Here is an 8374-nt window from a genome sequence, read left to right on the forward strand (position 1 = left end):
TTGGGTGTCGTTGGCGTAGGAGTGGAAACAGAGACCATGGCTGCGGATGCTATCACCAATCGGAAGGATGTATATTGTAAATAGAAGGGGACCGAGCACCGAGCCTTGGGGGACTCCATGATTGACGGAAGCACAGGGGGAGCTGCAGCCAGCGTGTGTGACAAACTGTGTCCGGTCAGAGAGGTATGAGCAGTGGCGACTGGTCATTAGGGGCAGGTGGGGCACAAAGTAGAAAGTATTAAAATAATAATTATAAAAAAATGCAAAAGAAATACATCTTAAAATATATTTTACGATCATGTTTAATCATCTGATTCGTCTGTACATTGCTGTTTTAGTCTGTGTTCTTCTAATTAGTGTCTACAGTGTGCCTATTGAGCCGTTTTGAGCGACGTGGGTCAAGCCGTTTCAAGATTTTTTAACGCTGCTGTGGAGACGGCCCGTAACGGTACGTCCACACAGCAGCGTTAAAAAAATCTTCCAACGCTTCTGCCCATTCACTTTGAATGGGGTGACGTCACTTTGCCTCACTTTTCGCCGAACTGCATTGTGGGAAGCAGAGCGGAGCTTTGCTGGCGTTTCAGGCTGCAAAAGTTGAGCAATGTTCAACTTTTGAAGCTTCTGAAGCTTCGGTGGAAGCGTCAGCCAATCAAATCCCATTTATGCAGCCAATCAAACCGCGTGTATGCTGGGAGAGACACACCGCAGGTCATTTCCTCATATTCCAAAAAATGGAGCAAGCTTCAACGCACGCCGCTGTGTGGACGGGCCGTAATTCTCTCCGGTAGTCCACCAGCAGATGACAAACACCCACCTCTTCGCCTCTTCCAAGGAACGAGGGGACCGTGCGGCAGAGTTTCAGTTAGATTTTTTTTTTCACCGGTCAACATGTCCGTTAAAGTTGAAATCTTCCGTAGACTTTACTGATGATTTAGAATGTATCCAGACTCAACGTAAGAGCTTGTGCCTCTTCGGGGGGTGCTAACATTTAAACATACACTTTATTCTTTACTTTCTCCGTCTTTATATGTAGATTAGAAGATATTACTTATCTCCGTCATGTTGTTTCCATAGCAACAACAACTTCCTGTCAACAGTGTAAATTCGCCTTCAAAATAAAAGCATCTAAATAAAACAGGAAGTTAACCTAAATTACATTTAAGACATACAACTGCAACGAAAGTAACAACAACAATGTAATATCCTTTTCAGTTTCACAGAACACAAATTGGGTTGTTTACATAATATGTTTACATGATTTTGTTGTGCAATAAATGCAATCTTGATGTCATCGTACTATAATACGATGGCTACACGACGGCATTGCGAGGGCTTCACGTAGTCGTGTTGCCTTCCTAAGACAATCGGGCAGCTTCTTGTTTCCTTCGTATTGTCTTCGTGAGGCGAAAAATGCCCGTTGGCACCGATGATCACACGAAGTAAAGACGAAGATGACACGATTTGACAAGATGCCCTCACGCTGGCCTTACGAAGGGCAAAATGGACACACGAATTCAACACGAAAATGAACCTTCAAAAGGTCCTTCGGCAAATTTTTGCCAGATTTTGCCACCACTCACGAAGTTGCTGCCGGAGCCTGAGAAACTCCACCGGCGGTCATACGATGGCTTAAGATGCCCTCACGAATGGCCCGATGTTGTTACGATCAAAGCCGAATTTGAACATTGCCTTTATCGTGTGTCCATCTGGTGTCAATTTTGGGACAGTGTAACAGGGGTTTAAGAGAGAACAATCCAATATTTAAATGATAAAATTACATTTTTTGGGTATCCTTTTGTTGAACTGTCTGTTTAAAATTAATCGAAGCATCAGACAAAAAAAGCTTTTGAAAATAATAGAATATTTTGATTTAGGTCAAAATATAATATTTGTAAACCTGAAGAGTCAGTGCCAGTGCCTCACCAGCCATGAACCTCACTGCACGTCACAGCAGAAGCTTATATATAAACATCTAAGTTGTTTGTGCCCCACCACTTTTGTACATATAAAAACGCCACTGGGTATGAGTGGAAGAAGGAGAGGGCGGAGTCAGTGAGGCCAAGGAGTTCAGACAGGCGGGTGAGGAGGATATTATGGGAGATAGTGTCAAAGGCTGCAGAGAGGTCTAGGAGAATTAGTGTAGTGATGTAACCTGAGTCAGCTGCGATGAGGAGGTCATTAGCCGCGTTCACACCAAGTACTTTCCTGTACTTAGTTCCGGCACTAAGAGCCCCGGCGCTTTTAACCCCAGGGCACTTAGTACAGATCGCGTTCACACCGGAGTACTTTTCCCTGAGGGAAGATTACGCAAATGAGCCGCTGACGTCACTTCTTCTTCTTCTGCTTTGGCTTTACTGGCAGGCCACAAACCACTTCACGGCGAGTACAGTAGGTGGCGGTATGCACCTTAAAGTTGTTTGCAATCCGCTGCAAAACAAGAGAAGAAGAAGAAGAAAAACTTCCCGCGTATACTGCGACGCCCACCCACTCGCTGTACATTAGGCGTCTGTTGTTTACCTTCCGACCTCAGACATGATGGAGATGGAGTCGACTGAAGTTGTGCTGTTTGTGCTCATGTTATACAGCTTTGTAACTGAGTTAATGCAGCCTGAGCAACTTGCGTACAATAACAAAACAAGCCGAGCACGAGTGGTGGTGGAGAACGCTTTTGGCAGACTGAAGGGCAGGTGGCGGTGCTTGATGAAAAGAAATGACTGCAAGATGGACAAGATCACATTCCAGGTGGCAGCATGTTGCATATTACATAACCTTTGTGAAAGTAATGAGTACAGGGACGAATGGACTGCCTTACCGGCAACCCAGCTTTATGAGGCATCTGAACAGCGTGTAAATTGTAAACATTTTGACAATAAAGATGATCTTTTGTACAGTGCTTTTGTTTCTATTTTATTTTCCAGTCAAGACAGGCAACATTACAATAGTGTACAGTGTGGCAATATAATAACAATAAACTGTGCCAGGTGTGTTGTATGCACAGTAAATAGGCTCAGCAGCGTACCTGTGCTGGACTATGGTGATCTGATTTATATGAATGCACCTGCCAATTGCCTGGTCAAGTTAGATGCTGCGTATCACAGTGCACTGAGATTTGTGACAAACTGTAAAGCATTAACTCATCACTGTACCCTGTATGCAAGGGCTGGTCTGCCTTCACTAACTGTACGGAGGCTCAGTCACTGGTACATTTTTATATATAAAGCCATGTTAGGGAAACTTCCATCCTACATCTGCTCCCTGATCTCACGGCGAATTGTAAGTGGCTACTGCCTGAGATCGCATGCTGTGGTTTTATTAAATGTGCCAACTGCTAGGACTGTCTTAGGGAAAATAGCATTTAGATGCGCAGCTCCACTGTCCTGGAATAGTCTGCAATTAAAATGGAAACTGAGCAATCTGTTGCCACTAAATGTTTTTAAAGCTCGGTTGGATGCTACTGAATCGGAAGCTGTTGGTACCTGTGCATGTGGATAGTTATGTAAATTGTAATCCCTGTAATGCTACTGTATGATGTCCTTTTGTTGTTCTGTTTATGTTTTTAATGTTTCATGTGGAACCTACTTGAGCAGGTCTCCCTTGAAAAAGAGATCAATGATCTCAATGGGATACAACCTGGATAAATAAAGGTTTGAAATGAAATGAAATGAGCAGCAAACCCACCGTTATTATTTATCTTCCTGAGACCCACTGCATCCGTCTGCCATAAACATACATGTTAGTTTCGGCCCATAGTGGACTCCATTTTGTGTTGTGTAAAATGGGGGGGGGAATTAAAAGTTTGCAAATCCCCATGTCCTCCTCAGAGGACAATCATAAAAACATTTAGTTTTAGGTCAAATAATATTTAAAATGATATAAATTATCATATTTGTGTATGTGCCCCTGCCATTCCTCCACAAGGTTGCAACATTGATGATAAATAAATGACAAATAAAGCTTTGCCAGTTTATAACCGATGAAACATGATGGTATCAGAATAATCACTTACATGTGATGTATAGGATGCTACACAGGCCACTAAAGATAAAGTGTCAGGAGAAATAAGCAAGATACATGATCTGTTTAACAGTAAATAGAAGTTCACATTTTTAATGTAAATAAAATAGAAGTTGTACATGTAAATTAACATTATCAATATAAAATAAAGTGTCAGTTGTATCAAGACTATATAATAACAGTAATAACAATAATATAAAATGAACTGGTGAGCATCTTGTCCTCCGTTTCCTGGGCCTTGGTGAACAGCACCATCTGATCCCCGTGCATCGACTCTTTCACCACGGCACGCCGGTCCTCCAACGCCTGGGCGGTGTCAAAGAAATTCGCATCCCGTGTCCGCTTTCCTAAGAGGGGAAAATAAGCAAGATACAAGATCTGTTTAGTCGCCATGTAGTTTTACAACATACTAGGAATGTTTTTTTGGTATTTTCACAAATAGAATTAAGGTTTCACAAATCTGAAACTGTGTTATAAAGAATGTTTAGCCTCTCTGGGATAATCCAGTCCAGATTTGATGAGTCTAGGTATAGTGGTTTTAGATCAGGACCTGGTCTAATGTGGCCAGGATGCGAAAAAGCACTAAAATCTCTCTTTTTTGTATTTTCACAAATAGAATTAAAGGTTTCACAAATCTGAAACTGTGTTATAAAGAATGTTTAGCCTCTCTGGGATAATCCAGTCCAAATAAATCGGCTATGCAGCGATTTAAGAGGTTCAAACACGGAGGATTGTTCCTTTTTGAAGAGTGCTTCATGTATGCTTGAACTTTGTTTAATGTTGTTGAGGCAAGTTAAACATAAAATATGATGAATATTATGAAATAAACATGATTGTGAACATCAGTTCGATGCGTAACGTTCTTTCAAGACAAAGTTACAGTGTGTGTACCTTTGCGTTTGGTTGCTGGTAAGGAGGACGAGGCGCTGTGATCTAGAATGCAAAGCTCGCTTGTTTCCAATCCCGAGAGTTGTCCATCCTCGCCTGAAACAGACGATTAGTGCCATGAGTTAGTGAAGCAAATTACAGAAACACTGCACAGTTATTCACAAGTCAAAACGTTTACGGCCGAGAATATCTAGCTAGCTAGATGTAGCTAGCTCGGGGCCGGTGTTAGCCTAGCATGGCTAGCTTGATCTACTGAGCAAATAAAAGTACATCTGAGACCATTATTGTGCAGATTAAAACCCCAGTGCATGTAGTTGATTTTACCTTCGTCGTGGTAGTCATCGTTGGCCACTGAATCCGGCGTTTGTAGTCCTGAGTTTCTTTATTTTTAGCCGGCTGTGCACGATTCCCAGGTCGAGTGAAAGCTACTGAACTGGCTTCAGTAGCATTCCCTGGGTCGCGTCCTCGGCGTAGATCTCCAGAAGCGCAGACACCTCCTCATCATTTCTTGATGCTTGTCATAACTGCTTTCAAAAACAAACCCAACGCTCCGTTGGTGCGTTGGGTTTGTGTAGCGAGGAAAAACAATGGCGTCTCCACACAACATGTTCACAGTTGTACGGGCGTGGTTTGCAATTCGCCCAGCCAATCAGCACTGGGGCACTTTTGGGGCACTTTTCACCCACAGAAAAGTACGCTCTCCCAGCGGGCTCTAAAAATGGGGGTAAAAGTACCCGAGATTAAGTACGATTTTTGGTGTGAACGCGACAAACGTACGTGAACTAAACGCGAAAAGTACGGTGAAAAGTACTCCGGTGTGAACGCGGCTATTGGTGATTTTGATCTGGGCGATCTCGGTGCTGTGGTGTGTCCGGTAGGCAGATTGAAAGGGTTCATAGAGCTCATGGTTGGACATGTGATGGTGGAGTTGGTCGGGCGACTGCTCTATCCAAGATTTTATCAAGGTAGGGAAGGTTGGAGATCGGTCGATAGTTATTGAGGTCAGTTGGGTGAAGTCCGGGTTTTTTGAGAATGGGGGTGACTGAGACGGTTTTGAAGGATGTTGCGTAGATGCCAGTTAACAGCGAGGAGTTGATGATGTCCACAATGGTGGGCAGAACCATTACTACTACACAATTCGAACTGTATCATCCCTCAAACTCTTACACACATCATACTACTGTATTTGCTTAAACCTTCCTATCTAAACACTTTAGGTGCTTGACTTCTGTGTGAGTCCGGATAAGTTGGTCCCCATTTTCTTTAACTCATGAAGACTTTTCTCCTTTTTTGTATTTTTCCTTTACTATGCTGGCCTGCAGGAAAAACAAAGTTCTCTTTAAGAATTCAAGGTAACACGGGGTGAGTGATTCATATACAGATGAATGGTTTGTTTGATAATCACCAGCTGACTCAGTCTGGCCCTTGACAGTCTTCTACTATCCAAACCATTACAGACTGATTGCAAACAGTGGTGTGTCCAGTTCTTGGTCACTGTGATCACTTTGTGATACTGTATTAAAAAAGTACCTACCAGTGTGTTGCACTCCATAGCATGTTTTCCAATGTTAAGGACAAGCATAAGAGGGAGCATGGGAGGTTGTGGCTGAGTGGTTAGTGCGCTGATCTTCGGATCACAGGGGCACTGGTTCGAATCCCGCTGCAGTCAACATTCCGCTGTGTCCTTGGACAAGACACTTCACCCCAAATTGTTCCTGTGGGGATTGCCCACAGTATTGAATGTATGTAAGTCGCTTTGGATAAAAGCATCTAACAAGTGACATGTAATGTAATAAGAGGTTTTTGCGTTGAGTGACTTTGCATGAGAGAGACTTTTTTTGTGCAGCTTTGCTTCATATAGGCTGGTTGCTGTGCCACCCTCACAGAGCAGCAGCACCCTGCATGCTACTGCTCTGCTGGTGTGAAACCAAGAGAATAGCCTTTGTCAAGGTGTACTCGCTTCAATTCTCACTCATCTCCCTTGGCATAGGGGTGTTAAATTATATGCTCCAGAGGACTCCACATTCATATTTTTTACAAGACCCAGGTTATTAGGCAAACAGGCTCTGCACATGTCCCCCGCTATGACAGTTTTCGCAGTCAAGGATTTCGACCTTTATTTCCATCCAAGTATCGCCTGCACTCCCTTTCGCACCCCCTTTGTGACACACACACACACACACACACACACACACACACACACACACACACACACACACACACACACACACACACACACACACACACACACACACACACACCACCCCTCGCCAATTCCCGCTCCCTCTCCTTCTAACTAGGCGAGAGCCTCTAAGTCTGTGGAGGGTGTGATCACAGTGTAGTTGCTCTGGGTGTAAGACTCCAGGCAGAACGGCTGCAGATCCAAACCTCCCAATCTACTCTGTGGATTGACAGCACAGCCCCCAGCCCCCTCACCTCTCATTTTGCAGCTTTATTTATAGTTCCCCTCTGCGTAGTTCATAGGGGGGGGGGGGGGAAACGATGTTTCTGATGACCATTTGTTCCTGAAGAGGAGACAAATTACAAATGTGAGCGTAGCCTTTGTACTTTGAAAATGCCTTTTTCATAACCAAAAACGGCCCTGATGAAAAGACCAAGGAACATCAAAGTGGTTCGCCCTCCGACAGAAAGGTTAAAAGTTGAGCTTGAACACTGATTCTCTCACATTTTTCCCGGGACGATTCTCATTAGCCACTCATTTTAATCAGATGCGCCATCAATTAGTATGACTTTTCTATGTGTTTGATGCTTAAAAGTTGGATCTCAAGGACGCAGAACTTTCAGCGGACTCAGATGGGAGGCCTGCTGCATTCATGTCTGCGTTTTTTTTATTGCCAACACTGAGGAAGTAGTTAATTCAGAGATGGCCAAGGTTCAAGCCTGCAGCACAGAGAGAGCACGTATGTGTAGGCACAGTAAATAGGATTGGTTAGGGATACGCCATTCTCACTTCTGCCCCCTATTAGATCATGTCCAATTGGTGACTTTATGAACATGTATTATTTAATAGAGTAGTAGTTTTGAGATTTGTTGAGAATTTGAAGTAAATGATATGATTACTGGGGGATTTCGATGTATCGTCAGGAAAACTGTCCACTGGCTATGAGCTGAATATATAAACTATCATCAGCTCTAATTCAAAAATATCAGCGTACGCTCTGGACTGGAAAGACCACATATGGGTCAACCCAGAGAAGTGTCATACTGGAAATAGATGTTGTCCGTTTGGGGACTTGCAGCAGGCTACATGTTGCCGACAGCTGAGACAGACACGCGTCAAATCTGATACGGCCATACGTGCAGGCAAAACTGTTGAATGTGGACGTTTAACCATGACCTGAACTACATGTTTTTCAGTTTAGTTACTTTCTTATTTGCAAAATGTGAGTTTGTTAGAGCCTTTGCACACTATGTCAGGCAAATAAAAATCCATTGTGAAATGAGTGGATGT

This window comes from Trematomus bernacchii, unplaced genomic scaffold, assembly GCF_902827165.1.
Source record: "Trematomus bernacchii unplaced genomic scaffold, fTreBer1.1, whole genome shotgun sequence".
NCBI classification, from domain to species: Eukaryota; Metazoa; Chordata; class Actinopteri; order Perciformes; family Nototheniidae; genus Trematomus; species Trematomus bernacchii.